The sequence below is a fragment of the Falco cherrug genome, chromosome 5, assembly GCF_023634085.1.
Source record: "Falco cherrug isolate bFalChe1 chromosome 5, bFalChe1.pri, whole genome shotgun sequence".
Taxonomy (NCBI): Eukaryota; Metazoa; Chordata; class Aves; order Falconiformes; family Falconidae; genus Falco; species Falco cherrug.
In genome coordinates, this window is record NC_073701.1 from 61134679 (window position 1) to 61153194 (window position 18516).

At 36.1% G+C, this 18516-nt stretch overlaps 1 protein-coding gene across 4 annotated transcripts in view; it reads left to right on the forward strand.

Moving 5' to 3' along the window:
* SYT1 (synaptotagmin 1) overlaps nt 1-18516 on the forward strand; it is a 357459-nt gene that overhangs the window by 120707 nt on the left and 218236 nt on the right. For all 4 annotated transcript variants that reach the window (XM_055712129.1, XM_055712127.1, XM_055712131.1 and 1 more), the window contains one exon: nt 6601-6659. The gene's annotated coding sequence lies outside the window, so the exon portion shown is untranslated. The remainder of the gene's footprint in view (nt 1-6600; nt 6660-18516) is intronic.

Genomic DNA, 18516 nt, shown 5'->3' on the forward strand with positions numbered 1-18516 from the left:
TTGCCAAGGGACATGCTAGTGCAGCCTGAAATTCTGATAATCCTTTGGCATTTCTGAGTATGGCCAAGAGGTGTTGTAAGAACATAAGCTCAAGTTGATACAGATACTGATTTGTGACTGTGTTGTCACTGGATGTATTATCACTGTTAATAGGTTTTCATGAAAGAAAAGAGAATCTTTTAGTGCCCACTGATTCATATGATTGTTTATTGATCATGAAGTTTATGATAGTGACCTAAGTGTGGTTTATTGAAATATCAGAGTGGATGGCTCTTTAAACATCAAGCCAAGCGTGAGGATAAAGCAGAAGCTGGAAAAGGCTCTTGATGACAGCAGATCTGAATGCACCAGGACACAGAACAAAGGAGGGCAGCAAGACATGTTCTGGGCAGTGCTAGTGGGCGAAACAGAAGCTGAGAATGTGAGAAGCATCACACAGCTGGGAGAGAGATGCACGGGCACTTGAGGAGCAGCTAGCACTTTCTGAGGGTTAGTAGCTACACTTTAGCCTGTGTATAAGTTGTGTGTAGCAGAAACACAGTATGTCAGATGAGCATGTAGAGTACAAGCAAAACTAGCCAGTTTCCTATGGAAAAAACAACCAGAGAGCATCCGTGGAGTTGAAACCAGTTCTTTAATCTGCTAAGAACTGGAATTTTGAGGAAGGCATGGGCAAGCAAAATCTTTGAACATTACACAGCCAGTAACTAAATACAAGTGAACAGAGGCCAAAATAAGCAGCTTCACTGCTAGCATTGTAAAAAGTACTCCCAGAAACAAGTTCTGGAATAAGAGTCCTTCACTAAGCAGATAAATCCCCAGAGCTGAAAGCATTGCTTGACTTGAACCACATGGGTCACAGGGTGGGGATGGCCAAGCCACAGACTGAATGGGCAGAGGAAGCACGCTCTAAATACTGTTTTTACCACTAGTGGCCACAGTGACACTGCATGTGTATTCTGCTGAATTGTAGGCTGAAATACTTAAAATGTTGTGTGTCAAGACCTAAAAAAAGCTTGCAAACAAGTTAATATCTGCAAATTTAAATGGCTGTCCAAATGACAGCTCCACTGTATAGGTATTCTATATTTACATACTGTGCTGAATAAATGCTCATGTGTATGAATGAGGATGGAAGAATTTCTCCTGCCCCATCAGGAAGTGTGTGGTACAATCAGTATCTTTTCTTTTTCATTCTGTTCCTCAAAATTTCTCCCTTGTCTTAAAAAATGGTTCCTTGGCTTTGTTTATCTTTTCTGTTTCATTTCCTGTTTCAATAGTTATTTTCTTTCCCTTAGGAAACCCAGTAGCATGCATCCATATTTATCCATTTCCACACTTACTCCCTCTCCTGGTTTTTCTTCCTAGTTTTGAGAGGACAGAGGATCTGGTAAGAAGCTCTTATAGGCAGAAGTTTGCCATCTCTCTTCCTTGTACGCTGACACCTAATGGCAGGCACACATCTGAGATTTTTTTTTTTTTTTCTAAAGCCTTAAGTTGTGTTAAAACCCTCTGTACTGTTGTAGTCCAAAGTGTGAGAGCTGGTGGGCATATTTTTGTGTGGTACTCACTGTGTTAATCACATTCTGTATATAGTCTGAGAGGCTTTCTAGAATAGGGGGTCCATAGAAGTGCTTAGCTTTCCTGCCACTATGAATTCCCTTATCAGGCTTTTTATGAAATTTGCAATAAAGGTGACAATAAGTATTTTTATTTTTTTTCTGATTTGCTTATTGGCCAGATAACTTTTTATTCTGGATTTCAATTTACAGAATATCAAAAACTACTGAGCCTCCTTTCATTCATTATTCTGCAGCTTCTTTCTTTGTGCACAGTCACCTCTACCATGATGTGTACCACTTTGTCACATAATATGTATATTGGGTTTTTTCTCTTCTGTACTGTTCTCCATCATTTCTTACTGGCAAGGAAGCAGGGTGATGGGTGTGAGGGGAAGAATGCTGTCACCTAATGTATGGTAACTTAGAGGAGTGCTACTTAGGTTTTTTTGGTTTGTTTTTTGTTTGTGGTGGTATATTTAAAATTAGTTTCTGTTTTATTATATTACAGGCCTGAATTCAGTCAGTAATGACCTCAGTAGTGCCTGTTTTAATGTAATCCCTGCTTGCTGACTGCTGTTCCAAGAATAAAAATCTAAGCCAAAAGATTTAATGAAATCCTTTGAGATTAGTGCTCACTGGGCTGGGGAAATTGCATATCAACCTTTTCTCTGTACTCTAACCATACGGTTTGGTATTTGAATAGGAGGGTGTCCAAGAGAGACAACTCTGAGTTCATCAATAATTTACATTTTTGTTAGTTGCAAACCTGGTATTTGGGATTCTGTTGCCATAGCAATCCATCTGGGCCTGAACGGATAGTGTTTTAAGTGGTGGTTGTATAGGGATTCACAGTGTGTGCTTTAAATCCCTTCTAAACTAATCCTCAGATCTGTTCTGTGACTTATTTGAGGATTCGACAAAACCAATGTTACTCACAGTAAAAAGTTTATGCTGAGCAAATTAAGCCCATAAAATATTAGAATATGCATATAATTGAGGACTGTAAAGTTCATAATGTATGACAATTTCTGTTTCAATATATGAAGCAATTAATAAATGCCCACAACTCCTTTTTTTTTCCAAATACATTTAATTTGTTGCACATTATGCAACTAGAAATTATCCAGACTCTGTACTGGTTATTAGCTAATTTAAATTTCATAATCGAATGCTAGCCTCATTTTCCCAGATGTCAGTTCTGTGTTTTACAGGATGTCAGTCTATTCATAATACTGTATAACTTCCACTTCCAATTAATCTGATTTTCTCTCTTATAAATAATTATAAAGCAGAGAATAAAATTTGAAATTCCTACTTTTATTTCTAACACTACTGGAACTGAGTTTTGAGATTGCACTGCTAAATTCAGTAGGCTAAACACCAATTGTTTTTTATTTGAAGTTTGGTTTACATTTTCCCGTTCTGCCACCCAAAATTTCAAAATGGTTTATTCAAAAACTCCCAGATATACCACATAAATAGATGTCCTCAGGTTTGAAGGGTGATCAATAAACTCTTCAGCAAACCTGGACTAAGTTTCAGCTCTGTCAAAACCAGAAACCTTCTGAAACTGATTTCCAGACCTTTCAGTTTTTCATAACAAAAATGTTGTCCAGTTTTGCTCTCAGACTGTCACTAAACCGTAATGACGATGTATTAGCGGCTATTTGTTACTCCAGAGTTTTGCAAAATTCTTCCTCAATGTTTGAAAGAGAGGGAAAAATATTCAGATAACAGCCATATGCTCTACTAATGAGTGTTTAGTCCATAATCCTAAACAGACAAAAATTGTTTCTTCATGGAGTTTGTAAAAGATCACAGGTTCTTTCTGACTGTAAAAATAATAATAGAATAAAGAAAATCCAGATGGCCTAAGAGATCCCGAGAAATCTTTAATTATCATGCAGCTTGCCTTTTGTCTTCTATATTACAGTTCACAATCAAAGTGAAGCATTTAATAGAAGGAGCCTATTTTTGCCATGATTCTGTGATGCTAAAAGCATTCTTTGTCACCTGTAATAAATGTACTTCTACTCTGTTTCTATATGAGTTTTATAAACAAGAGTTTCCTGAAAAAAACTGCAAAGAATCCCTTATTTGTAGTGTAGTAATGTTTAATTTCATGAGCAAAGATAGGCATTTATATTCTTCAACTCAGTGTGGCTGACTGAACTTCATTTATTTTAGAAGTCCAGTCCCAGTTTAATGGGAGTATTTCCATAATTGGTTACCGCTAAAGGTAACTGGTAACAGAGAGCTTAGAATTAAATAAAAAAGGCTTTGTTTTGATTGCTTTTGCTTATCATTATGACTCACTGAAGTAAGAGTTGCAGATCATTTACATGATTACTTAACCTAAAATTACATGCCCTAAAGTATCTTCTGTAGATACCATTTGTTAAATATAGATTATGCCTCAAAGGGATATTACAGATGTATTCAGGCATATCAAAATGTGGTTCTGTTGGTATTTCCAATGGTTTCATTACACAAAGTCTTCCCTTGCAAATATTATTGAAATTAAAAGGGAGCCTTGGAAGATACTAGCGGTACGACAGATGCTATTTGTAGCTTTGGAAATACAGTTGTCACTGCAGGGGATCTCCTGCACTGAAGACCCACAGGAATCCATAACCAAGGGTGAATGGATTGATCTTCCAACACATCTCATAAAAAATAGCCTGGGTTTAATATAAGTGATAGAAACACAGTTGAATTTCTCTGGTAAAATTTTTTGGTCTTTCTCTACAAAAGCAAATCTTTCCTGTTTATTTCTCTCTATATATTTTAGCTCTGCAAACCTTTGCAAAAAGTGCTGGCATTTAGTCTCCTTGACAACTGTTGATTTTTATTGATTGTTTTTGACTTAAGTATTCCAGATCTGCATTATGTTTTTCATATGTTTTGGAAATTCCATCTGTCAACTTCAAGGGAACAGGCAGGCTCTCTCTGTTTGCACTTAATGAAGCACCACACTACTCCTGATTTTGTTTAAATTTGCTTCTCTAGCACACAACCTGTATTTTTGTTCAGTTCTTTTCAATTAATACTCAAGTAAACATATGTCCTTTCCATTTTCTGTCTTTGCAGGAGAACAAAATAGTTAATCTACTGAAAGGCTTAGTAATATTATGACACAGCTTGACACAGACAGCTTAGAGAAATGGGGGAAGATTGAGACAGTACTGCGGAGCAGGTGTGACTTTGTGTATTAATTTCTCTAAGGCACTTGCAGTTACCTCTACTCAAATGCAAGATGTACACAGAGTCCTGAACCAGAACCCTGGCTCTGCACCCCGGGAGAAGGTTGAGATTAGAGCTTTTAATTGAAACCTGCCTCTGAGTATCTGAATTTCAAATCCCTTAGTTTGGGAGGGCTTGAATGACAAGGAGAGGCAAAGTTTTTGTTGAATCCATTTAAGAGGTATTTGAGTAAGTAGTTCACATTAAGTCTGTCATGGCCTGTACCAGGACATTTTATACAGCTAATAAGGAGCACGGAGCTATGTAAGGCCTGCTAAGACTATTGTCAGATGTATTACAGACTCTGGGAAGGAAATTAGTTGATCCCACAGCTGTGTTTTACACCAGCATCCAAATTATTCTAAACCCTTTGGAATAAGGGTTTCATATCATTGTCCAGCTAACTTTGCATTGTTCAAGTGCTCCGTAACTCCCCAGTGATGTCTAGGACATAGTGAAATAGACTGTTACATAAAAAAGCTAATCCCTACAGTTCAAAAAAGTTTAAAACGTAATAACAGTGTAATATTGTATGCTTCGGATTCATGGGCTATGTAGCCTTCAGCTCCAAACAGCTGTTACTTGTTGCCTAACAGGTTTCTTCAGTAGAGTGACATGCAAGTGAGTGATCCCTGGGATATCATAGATATTGACATTACTATACAGAAGGCAATACTAAATTTTTACTAAAAAAAGGAAAAAAATAGATATTTTTTTTAATCTGTTATATTATGAATCCTTTATTATTTGAGTCATGAAAGATGGTAGCCTGATTAATTTAGAGTGAGATGCTGTATGGAATCATGAATTACGTTTTTTTAAAGACCAAAGTGTTGTTGTGATATAGTTTGATGGTTTTAGATAACAGCAGGTTCATTTTTGTCTGACAGAGTTGATGTAAAATCAAAAATGCATTTACCTATCTTTGTAACTGTGCATTTGGCTCCCTGTTTTAACTTCATCAAAATTGGTCATCTTTGCATTTAAGTGCCTTCTTCACAGCTTGCTTCTACCTGCTTTTCTGTGTCAATGTTGTCCTTATTGCAAACCTTACTGCCCATCAATCCCAATTTTCTTCCTTCTCTCATGTAGCCTTTATTGATGAAACTAGTTAATAGTAAAAATCTGCAAAGCCAGTATGTGGTGTTCCTTCAAATCCTGCCTTTAAACTCACCTCTGTTGTGATGCCTGTAAACTGAACAAGAAGGGCTAAGCAGCTGCTGTGCTGTGATCAGTGCTTATTATGCTAATTGTCTGCATGAAACGATATGACTGAGGCGTCAAACACCCCTCCACAGCACGTCCCACTCTCCTCCAGAAATGGTGGGGGAGGCTGTGGCTATCCTCAGAGATACACGTTGCTTCTTCCTTAACTCCTCAATCTAATGGGATAAACAAGCCAAGATCTAATACAGCATGAGAATTTAATTTTGACCAGAGGATTGCCAGCCTCACAGTTGTAAAGCCTGTCACCTTCCCCGAACTGGGGAGAGCTGCAGGTGCCCAGATGCTATTCAGATGCCCAGGATTTGGTATGAGGTTTCAAAAGAGATTTGTTCCCTCAACCTGTGGATTTCCCATCTCTGCTGCTATTGTAGTACCTAAAACTGGAAACTTTGCCTTTTAAGGAAAAGGAACAATGTGGATTTTTCTTCTGGACAACTTAACAAAAAACAAAGTCCTTAAATCTTGGAGTAAGCCAAAACTAAATATGAAAATGGCAAACTTCTATGGCACAAATGAAACGAGGTAATTTTATGTAGGTGATAAATGCATGTATTTGTTTTTCTTACAGAAACGTGGAGTCCTGAATAAACAAGAAGAGAGTTAAGCAGACAGTCGGTATTGTGAACAGTAAGTGACCAGATTATGTACTCTGAAGCTGATTTTTTAATTTTTTTTTTTATTTTCAGTTTTTTAACATGTCTAAGAAATGCAGTGAGCATTTCTGCCTTTTATCCAGCTCAGTGTCATTTCACAGGGGTAGACTTTTATTAATCCTATGATAATTTTAGGTAAGAGGCCCAGATAATCCACACAGTGTGTTTTCATCACTTCCCATACTGAATATATTGCCTTTTTCTTCTCAGTAAAAGTGAATTGTAATACTAGAAAGTACCAAGCTAAAAACTGTATTACACTGAGAATTGCTTACACCTGAAATTTTGCAGAAAACCACTTAGGTTTATTAGCATAGTCAGCCATCCTGTGGGTCAGCACATGAGTAAGAGAGTTTTACAGGTTTGTCTTAACCACTTAATCACTGACTAATTGTTTTGAACTGCCCTGGTCAGAGCTGTGCTGTTCATTGCACAATATGACCAACCCCTGGTTGCACTGGCCTTTGATAACTACAGCTTTATAAAACATCAAGAAATAAGACTACTCGCTGAGACAAGAAAATGAGTCACGGTTGTGTTGTGGATCATACTGTTGATGTCGTCCTTTGAAAAATATCTTGGGCTGCTGGTGAAGCACCAGTTGTGATAAAGCAGAGAACAGACACTCCTTAAGTTGCCCATATTAAATAATATGCCCTGAGAAACGTAGCAGGTTGTATGGGTGTACTGCATTGCTGGGTATTAAAAAGTGGCAGTATCCTTTGAGAAGCAAAGCAGGTGGATGTGTATTAAGGCATTTCTAGTAACAGTTCCAACAAAACAGTTCCACAATGCTAGGTGCTAATAGAGCCTGCCTTTTTCTGGGAGAAGATTGCAGACAGGAAGTAATGCACAGAGAATATGTGCTCCTCAGCACCATTCTGCTTACAGAAGATACATTTGACAGTATATCATGGAGTAGGATCGAAGGAATTTTATTGATCTATATGAAATCTCTATTCATTTAGCCAAACTGGCATATGGAACAGACTAGTTTTGGATAGAAATAAGTTTTGAATATTTTTGTCAAGCAGTAAAAATAAAACTCTTTGGTGGCAAAGAATATGTATGAACCTCAATAGCCAAAAAATGCCCAATATATCTCTGAGCATCCAAGTTCAATGATGGGTTTTAACATTATGTTTAATCAGACAACATGAAAGGAAATGTGTGACATTTTGCTGAAGCAGAGAGCAACATAACGCTTGTTTAAAAATCTGTACGTTTATTTATATGATGTACTAAACTGTGCTACCAGTTGGCATTTTTTAGATATCTAACAAATAATACATATCTTCCAGAAGATCATCAGAAAAAAAAAATCTAATGTTTTACACAAATTTCCCCAAACTCTTACTTATCTATTCCTCTTCACTTTCCATTGCTTCTTCTGTCAATTAGACTTGCCTTCAGTTTTCTCTTCTTTCTCCCCCATGACTTACGTGGTTTATATTCTCTACATGCTGTCACACCTTTCTGCACTCTTTATCTTTCCAGTCTTTTACCTACACAGCTGATCTGCTCCAACTTCAAAGTTTCTCCTCATGTCTCCCACACAGAGCCATGTCCTCTTCTTCTTGGCAGAGCTGCATTGCAGAATGTTCCCAATCTTTGGCAGATTTTGAGCTTGCTATTTCTAGTATTGAGTAGATACTGTGCAGACCAAAAGCAGTATTGGTATTGTTGGGTAATAATATACAGAATAATGCTATATATGTATATATAAGGAACTTGCGAAGGTTTGCAACATAATGTAATATGGGTCAGCTCTTACAATTTTGGCATGTGGAAAGATAGATGGAACTTCTGGGAGTTATTATTTAATGCATGGGATACCTTCAACCAAATCAGTTATGCTCTTCACCTGGATCTTAAGCTTTGGCAGTAGATGACTGATAGTTACGTGCATAAATACTAGCAATTCCAAGTAATTTGTATATTTCAGCTGATGTATGTATATAGAAAATCTGTGGTGTTCTAGACCTATTTGTAGAAAGTAGATTTGAATCCTGCAGACACTCAAAAGATTTTCTCCTCACTTGTATTCCTGTGTCAAGTGGTCAGAACTCACAGGCAGCTTTTCAGAATAGTGTGGATTTATTTGTGTATAGTAATAAAAATTTCATCAGCTATTATTGTTACTCCATCACATGCAAATCCTCTCTCTCCTGCTGGCAGAATATGTTGACAGAACCTTTTCATAGTATCCATCAGTTAATTTTATCAGTCATGGTATTATGATTATAAACTACAATCTTACAATAAATAGATAATTACAAAAATGAAACTGTACAGTGGTTATTTAACATTTGTAATGTGTGATTTATTTAACATTCTTTGGAATATACATGGGAAATTGGAATAATAAAACAGAAATAAAATTACATTTATCGCTCATCTGTCATCAGTGAGCAGCAACGTTACCAGCTTGATCAGGCTATACATTGAGCCATGTGGAGAAGTTCATGTGTGCTACCTTCAGCCTGCTTAGATCACACTTGTGAACTGTGTGTTACTCATACAGGAAGTCATTCTTCTGACACTGGGACTGATAAATTGTGGATCGTTGTTTTAAAATACTTCGTTTTTCTCAAGCTGAATTAAAACCTAACATTTAAAATATCTAGTACTGAGAGGCAAATACTGGATTCCAGATATTGGAAGAAGATAAAATTAATGTGGTTCTTATTAAGAAAAAGATAAAAGTCGTAATATATACTGTATTTTGTGGGGTTTAATTGTTCTCATCTTTGTTTTAAATGCAAGGGCCTTTGTCATTTGGCTTTGATATTGCAAAAGATTGCAGTCATCCTTTGTGGAGGAGGGGGAAAATCTTGCAGTATGTGTTCCAAAAAAGGCGTCCATTGTCCTCACACAGTCAGTAGCAATTCAATTTCATCTGCCACATACTTTGGTTTATCAAAAATAATGGACATCTTTGGTGGCCAGTGGTTAATAACATGTTTTTAATTATTTTTGTTTAATAAAGGCAAGTTCAGGTAATGTGACATAAATTAAGAGATTGCACAAATTAAGTGCTAATACAGGAGGAGGTGGTCAAACCGTGCTCTGCTGTGAGCAGATGAGAGGAGGCTTGGCCTGCTGAAAATGATTGTGTGGGCAGTTCAACTCCATTATAAGTAGAAGAACTGAACTGATGTTAGACTTAATGGTGAGCTCATGAGGACGCAATATTGCTGTTGTTTATCCTAGTATCTATTTTGAAAGCTACTGTGTTTGTATTTCACCATTTACCATATTATATCTAGACATAAGTAGTGTACCAGAGATGAAGTAGCTAAAGGAAGTGTCCCTTGGTTTTGAAAGTATTAGTTTTGTAAAAGTTGAATTTATGAGCCTTCAAAAAGAAATGAGCCTGTGGTCTCTGAATGTTCTCTACTAATCACAATAATCTTCCCTTACATTAAGATTTCAATCTTTCATCGCAATATAGTAACCTAGAAGCAGCATAGAAGTGCCCTCACTCCCTGTGCTCCCAGGTTTTGTCATTGCCCATTAAAATTAATGTACATATACTGCAGGCTTGGATAAAATAGTTCATTTGAGTGTTCACACTATCTGAATTCTTTAATGAGGTCTTCCCCTAAATTAGTTTCACTTTTAGGGTTTTTTTCCTCCCACAGTGGCAGTATTAACTTTAGGTAAATTATATAGTAACATTTGCGTAGCGTAAAGTTGTTTGTTGGGTTTTTTTTATTATTCTTATTTTGTCTGTTTTGGTTATGTTAAGACTGTTCAGAGTAGTATATTCTCTGCGACTCAAAGTTCTGTGCCTCAAAACCACATTTTTCTTATTTTTATTGATCTTGTACAGACACAGCTCTGCATTTTTTAATGTGAGATCTCTGACACAGATTTAAATTCTGTACTGCTTTGAGGTATGCTAGTTATGCAACCTAATTCTGCAAAATGGCTCTGTGTTTACTGTACTTTCCCTGGGGCTTCAGTTTAGTTGTCATCTATCATTTTAGCACTGTGATTGATTACTCTCTACTATTCTATTATCTATATGTCTATTATCTGCTGCAGCTTCTCAGCTTTTTCTTCAATTGGTAAACACATACTTTCGTAGACATTTTCAAATGATGTGTTTTCCAAGTGCTCCAGAAGTAATCATACTTTTCTCAGCTAGGAATTTAACCATTTCAACCGTTTAATGGTTTCAGTAAATTATTAGCTGATAATTATTTTTGGTCTATTCCGTAGAAGTTTTGCACTGGAAATGTGTTGTATTTTCCATTTTTCTGTATTATTGTATATATTTATTCTGAAATACAAGTATATTTACCAACTGCTTCTTTGTCCACCAAAAAAACAGTAAAGAAATAAGCACCTTTATTAAGTGAAGGAGCCAAATGCCTGGGTTGATGCTGCTGCAGTAGACTTTAACCGCCTTTGCACATTAGGTTTCAAAAGCAACATATTTTATTAATTTGCTTGTTGCAATTTCACAAGCCAGCTTCAGTCAGTAGGATTAACATGTGCTTGTTTTCTTGTCTTGTATACTGTGTTCCTGTACTTTAATTTGCTATTTTTAAACATTACATTGAATATCAACTCAGAGTAAAATCGTTCCCTCTTTTTAAAAAAGGGGGGGTGGGGGGGTGGAGGGGTGGGATTGCCTTAAGTCATACTGTGTATACACTCAGCAGCAGCTTTACACAATTACTGAGGCAACTTCCAAGAAGCTACTATAATGAACTGCCTCTATGATCCACATATCAAAGATATTTTAATGACAAATTTTCTTTTCTCCTGCAGTTTTTATTGTGGCTTTATGATATCTGTTTTTGAATGGGGAGCTTAATATTTTTTTTTAAAAAAATTACTTATTAGTTACTGATTGTATGTAATATTTGTAATTAAAATCTCTCAGTAAGAAGAATTATACTGTGGCATCATAATGCAGCTTTGCTGACGTTGGTAATTGTTATTGTAGTCCTATCCCTAACTGCAATCAAACAAAATGAATAGACATCTGCAGTGTTACGTGCTTTTTGGGGGCAGTTTGATGTTCTTTATTGTGAGACCGAGCTTTAATCAGTACTTACAAACTTGTGTTTGTAATTCATAATCTCTTTGCACAATCTAAAGACCACCAGGTTAGCTTTGGATATGTATCGTAGCAATTCCCAGTAGGTGAGTTCCAGCCCACATTTTGTTAGAGAATTGGAGATAGGAAGTTCTGTCTCTGTTCTTGCAGTGACTTATGATTTGATTAGGAACTAAGAGAAAAGACTTTATTGTCAGATCCACTATTTCTCATTTATAGTACGTGAGGGTTAACTCAAAAAATAACTAACATGATACAAGTGATTACACATACACAGGTTAAAGTGACTCCCTAGTATGGAGCTGGTGATAGCTAAGGACCAGTATTTGGCAGTTTTGGATCCTTTGCAAGGACAAGTTTGTTCTTAAGTGATGATTTTCTTTGTTTCCTTCTTTCAAAATTTCACACTATAGAACTTATTTTGAAGACATACAGTCTTCATAAACATCACATTTTGACAACTTTTCTTATGTGAAAAAAATAATTCAAGTAAGTTTATTCAGAAATGAGAAAAAATGCATCTTAGACCTGTCTGCAATCATATCTTTAGGTTACTTGTATATTGACAACGTTTATCTCTGAAAATCCAAAGAGAACAGGAAACTCAGTTACACATTTTCTCAGGTAAAGAAAAATGTTTTGCAAAGCCATTACCAAAGATAGCACATAAAATTATATTTTATGATGTTATTCTACTGTGTTTATATTGATATGTGAAGTGCATGTAGAATTCTTCTTGCAATGAATAATTTTGAAAATACAAAATTCAAAATTTAAGTACATTTGGAAAAACATAATTCCTTGGATTAGGATTTTTGTAGGGGGGTAGGGGGGTATAGTTTAGAACAGCTAGAAATTAGGAGTGATTAAGAGTGCTCTGGAATATATAAAATATATTAGCAGTTTGTCTGCAGTGTGCTTCTGCTGCTATACCTTCATTTTTGTACTGCAAGCTATAGAGGCAAAGACGTGGTTTTGCTGTGAGAGGAGCCTCTGCACAAGGGCTCTTACAGCTGTATTGATTGACGTATTTCATACTTGTGACTCTTGTACCTGTGCTAATAAATGGAACAACACTGATTGAGCTGAAGGCAAGTTCTTGAACATGGTGGTCATAAAGCACATAACATGTAGGCTGTGTTTCCAGTCTTGCCAATTAAAAAGCTTTAGTTAAGTTGTTAAAGATCTTAAGATTCTGTTTTTTCCATGAGCCATGGGAGTTTCCGTGAGTATTTGGGAGTTTTTCTCGTTACTGCCTGATTTCCATGACTGCTTCAGTCACTCCAAAATGTAAAGGTTTAGAAGTGTATTTTTTTATTGAAAGTTGAGATTTTGACACAATCATATGGGTCCAGAAGCTGGAGCTTCCAAGGATGACTCCCAAACATATATTGCAAAGTCTAGCAATACTGTGTAAAATGCATAGCCTGGAGGTCTCTGCTAGTACTGTACAGCAGTACACTTCAATCTTTCACATAATAGGTCTCCCAATACCTTTTCTGTTCTAACAGAAATAGTGTCCAGACTGCTTTTATGCCATAAGCCTATTTCAATCATCCTTGTAAGTTGTCATGCCAAGTGAGAACATTTGTTTTAGGAAGAAAGATGAGAAAAAATGACTAAGATGACTTTTAGACTGTGCAATCTTAACCATTTTTGATGGGATTCTGCTCTCAGAAGCATGTCTCAGTGTTTGAATCTTTAGTTTAAATGAAATGCTTAACACCGAGTTTATTTAAAGGTCTGATCTTACTTCCAGGATAAGTTAAAGGACTTTGAACTCCATTAAACCATTAGATAATAAACCACTAGTTTTTAAACTGTTAATAGTTTATCCTGTAGATAATAGTGATTCCTCAAAAGAATAATTTTTTTTGTGTTACGGTCTGTTGGGCAAATACATATTTAGGTAGGTTTTAAAATGGAAATTACATCTGAACTTTATAATTATGTACTTAGACATTTCTTAAGTGTAGTAGAACCACAAGCTTTTTATATATGAAGCTGTATGCTCATCAAAAAGATCTAAATGTTTGCAGTACACAGCTGTGCTTGTAATAAGGAATTATTTAATATCAGTTGCTATATTGTTGTCATTTTTGAACGTTCTCTGCAATTTGACTGTTTTCAACCTCAGTGTCTGAACCTATGACCTGTCAGACACTCCAGCTGCACTCTGGAAAACGAGTCCACATCCCAAACCTTGTGGACTAGTTTCATATCCATTTAAAAAGAAAAAAAGAATTTGAAATCTGTCTTCCTTGAAAAAAGTTGTTAAAAAAAAGAGATAGGTTATATGTAACATACATGAAGCCATTGTTAATGCACAAGAGTTTTGCAAGCCCCTTCTTTATTCTATTTTCACATTTATTTTAAAGGACTGCTTCCTCCAGAATTAATAGTCATCATTTATATTAATAATCTGCTGAGTAGGCTCATCATATTACATCACAACTAGAATTCTGCTTCGACTAGTTGGCTTTGAAGTGGAACCAGTGCCTGTGGAAAGTGGTGTGGTGCTGTCCAGCCCCATCATGGACCATTTACCATGGCTTTCACAGCTTTCTGGCATTCACAGGAGTGTGCCTGCTCTACCTTCCCATTCATATGTGGGCTGTCCTTCATGGCTCATCAATAGTGAGACTTCATTTCTGCCAGTCTCTTTGTGGCAATGCTAGTAGGGATCACACTGTTAAGCTCTTTCCTGAATTAGAGGAAAGTTTTTCTTGACTTGTCAAGCATTTTTGGTGTAATTTTTGGAAGTTCTATTTTTATTAATATATGTCTCTTGTGTTACATTTTCACTCTGCTATCTGAAATGAGCTTCACTTAAACTAACTTTACTTTTATTTTCCTGTTGAATTTTGCCTCACATCATAAGGAGTGCTTATGTAGACCTAAAAAAAAAAAAAAAAAAAAAAAGAGGAAGAGAAAGAAAAGACATGGAAGAAATCTAGATGTGTGCTACTGAAATTTTCCAAGTATATGTTAATGGACATAAGCAACTTGCTTAAACCCTCTTGAGTATGTTTCCTTTCAAAAAATGAATATAGTGGCACGTAACAACTTTCCAGGAGGGTTGATATTCACTACTGTGGTGAAATAGATAATATTGTTACTGGCATGAAAAAAATGAGCTGATCCCATCCCAGTATTGCAAAGACCTTGAAGAACTACGGAACTACATACTGATGTTACTTACTGTTATTCTTTCAGACTCAGACTGTTAAGAATATTGATTTTTCCAGAAGCACATGCTTCTTAGAAGGTGCCAGTGTGTTGGTCTGTTTGATAAACGTGTTCATCAGTACCTAATTATTTTCTATGTATGTTAAAAGAAACTGAGATTATGTTCGTTGTTGAGAAACTATGGCTTTAAAAAAAAATTGTCTTAGTTGGTGTTTCCTAATCTTGAAAATACCTGTATAAGACTGTGAACAAATCCTATAAACATCAAACAGAGTTTCTTGCTGACTTTTTTAGCAATTTAAACTGTCCGTTCCTCCCCTATTCATTCTCCTCGGAAAAAACAGCAGACTTTACAAGCCTGAATAATGAGATGGGGCTAGGGAAAAGGAAGGCTCTGGTATAATTACCCTAATCTGCTACTTACTGCTATGACATCTAGCCCCATATAGTTTCTGATTCTCCTTTCTTCTTTCATTTTTTGTTTATATTCCCATGTTTCTCCCTTTGCTACTGTCTTCTTGCTTGGCAGCTCTACCTAAACTGTTGTTTCCCTTCTAGAGCTACCTTGACCATACTCTTCTGGAAAAGATCCCTCATTCCCCAGTGTCACCTAATTTGTTTTCTTGTAGTTTCCATAGTCCCTGATCTTCTTCATAACAGTGGTTTCAAAAGGATAATAATAGGAATAAAATACAGCTTCTCTCACATCTGCTGGAGTGCTGTAACTAGGTTGTGACTGACCTTGCGAAGAGGGACTCAAGCTGGGGTGGTACCCATTTATGCAATCAGCAATATACCTAGACATAGAGAAAGTACTTGGTTTTTTATACATACATTCCTTCTTCCCCATGCACAAGTATCTTACTGTCATACTGTAGAACAATGAGAGAACCTGAGTTTGTACCTATTCCCCCTTTAGGTGTTTGTTTCCTTGACGTAAGTTCAGAGCTCTTTGGGCGTCTCTTTATTCCAGCCAGCAACCTGTCTTTGTGACTTTGCTTCTACTTTTTTTTACATTTTAGACATACTATGGGCACAGGGCTATAAGGTTACATTGCTTCAGATAGAACACACTAAATTTGTTTATAGATGATACTGGAATACTTTATGCCTTTTTGTTGGTTGTTAGCATTAATGCTTTAGCATGTAGTGCTTTCTCCAATTATCTGGCTGTAGCACACTATGTCTGATCTGTTTGATGAGCTTCTGTTTTCTGCTGATTACGTATTTTACTAAAAGCTCTAAAAAAAACCCCACGTTTCTGTTTCTTTTCTTCTTGCCTGCATGTGTGTGCGCTCTCTTGCTTTTGCTCTCTGTGTCTCTCTTGCTTTTTCCCCTCTGTTTTGCTGGAACATTATGTCCTCAGTTGTCAAATAGCTTTCTCTCAGCTGAAATGCCAATGCTGAATTGAAAGAAATCAACCAGAAGCTCTGGAAAATGATTCATTTTTTACAGTTAAACTGAATTCTACAAGTCTTAAATGAAGAAAATTGTATTAATAAAATACAGTATTAGGCTTATGAAAATGAATCTCCAAGGTTTATCATATAAAACCAGAAATGATACAAGAATACAAAACCTTGAGGGCTGATTTGAATGATGTGCTTTTTTCTACAGACTAAATAAAGCTCTGTTGTATTATTCCTAGTTGTCCTTTTATTTGTTGCAATGTATTGTATCATTGGTTTACAGCATCTCTTCAACATTACCTTCCCAGGAACAAAGCCACCAAAGTGCGACTGTCAGTCAGCTGAGTGATACAATGCTGAAAATAAATATGGGTGATGAAGCAAGTTGTTGTTTTTCAGGAATAGCAGATCCATTTCTGTGCAGTGTTAATAGGAAATCTTCAAAAATGTGTACAGGGTTCAACAAACTGTTGAACAATCTGTGTTTACTAATAAACTGGTTTTGTGAGTTAATCTATTGGTCAGTAAAGGAGAGACATTGTGAGTTACATATTATCATGAACTGCATGGTACAAGGAAAGCAGTTAACACTAGAACTGTATGACAGTTGTGAATCATTGCTGCTTAAAACCATCATGGGTACAAGGACACATTAAAGCTTTCTCTTAGGATTCTCCATGAAGTTGATGATTGAGGTATGAGTAAAGCCATTTCTATAGCTCTCAGCACCACTGTGTTGCCAGCCATTTCTATAGCTCTCAGCACCACTGTGTTGCCAAACTTAACATGTGCCTTTCTGAAGTTGAATCAGTGCACAGCATACCTGTTTAGTCTTGTCTGTTCTAGACATATATTCTGGTTACTAAAATGTTGCCTCATCAGTTTTTTGCCTTAGAAGTATGATATAAGTGCTGTCACAACTTCTTTAGTGGAAAGTTATGACAAGGTAGTTGGACAAGTCATTTAACAACTTGAAACTAACAGATATAGAATGACCGGAGCTGTGTTAGTTGATTTTATGTGATGCTGCAACCTGCCTTATGGATGTTATCTCAAACTACAGATTTAGAAGTACTTTTCAGGAGATTTTGATAATATTTATATATAAGCTTTTTAAAGTTAATAACTATAATCGGTACTTCTCATGGGAATAAGCAGGAGGATTAAATGAACCTGGGTTCTATTCACAATGTTAAATGTCACAACCAATCAAACACCTGACCAATACTGAAAAAAATATGACCAGAATTAGAGAACAGAAGGTGTCAGAATGTTTCTAAGTAGAAGCATTCATCATCAGCGGTCACATTGCTGACTTCTTAAGTTCAGTTGTCATGTGTGGACATGGTGTAGTGCCAGTAGAAAGAAGAGTTTGCTCATTTATTTTTCAGGGACCAGAATATTTTTTAGGCCACATGCCGAAATAATTATACTCAGAAGATGCAGTATGCTGTACGGGATAGAAAAGAAAGGATTAGGGACTTGCAGTGATAATACAGAAGAGGAAGGACAAAAGATCACAGTTATTTAGATTTTAAAAGGATCTCCATAGTAACTGCATTCATTTTAGATACTTAATACATGTGTTATTACCTTTTACTTCTGTGATTGGCTGAAATTTATTTGGTTGTCTAGAATTTGATGTGACTTATACCATCAATTTGTCACAGAAAGGGCAAGAGATTGAAATTAAAGAAACAAGGGTGAGCTGGGTAAAATAAGGGTGATGTTCTTTGGTAAGTAAGAGGTAATAGCAGTATATGTAAGAGAAGAGGACCAAGAATTCCTTTTTGAAGGCTGAATATTTATTTATTTAAGGCTGAATGTTTGTTTATTTATTTAAACCTGAAAGAAGTAAAAAAGGTGGAATGGAAAGGATATTTGTTACAAGTATGTTAGCTATATTGGTAAACAAGAGCAATGGCAACTTAGAACTAGAAGAATGAAGGTACAGATTTTGTCAAAGTATTAGTAGGCTCCTCTAGATAAAAATTGCCACTACTTGTTTTTCTTTTGTGGTTGCCTTGACCTCCAGTATATTTTATGTGGAACTGCTGTCATTTTCACCACAAATATAAGTAGCCATTCAGAAGTCTTTACATTTTTCTGCTAGCTTGTGCCTATGAAAAAAAAATATTTGGCAGTGACAAATGGTGTCT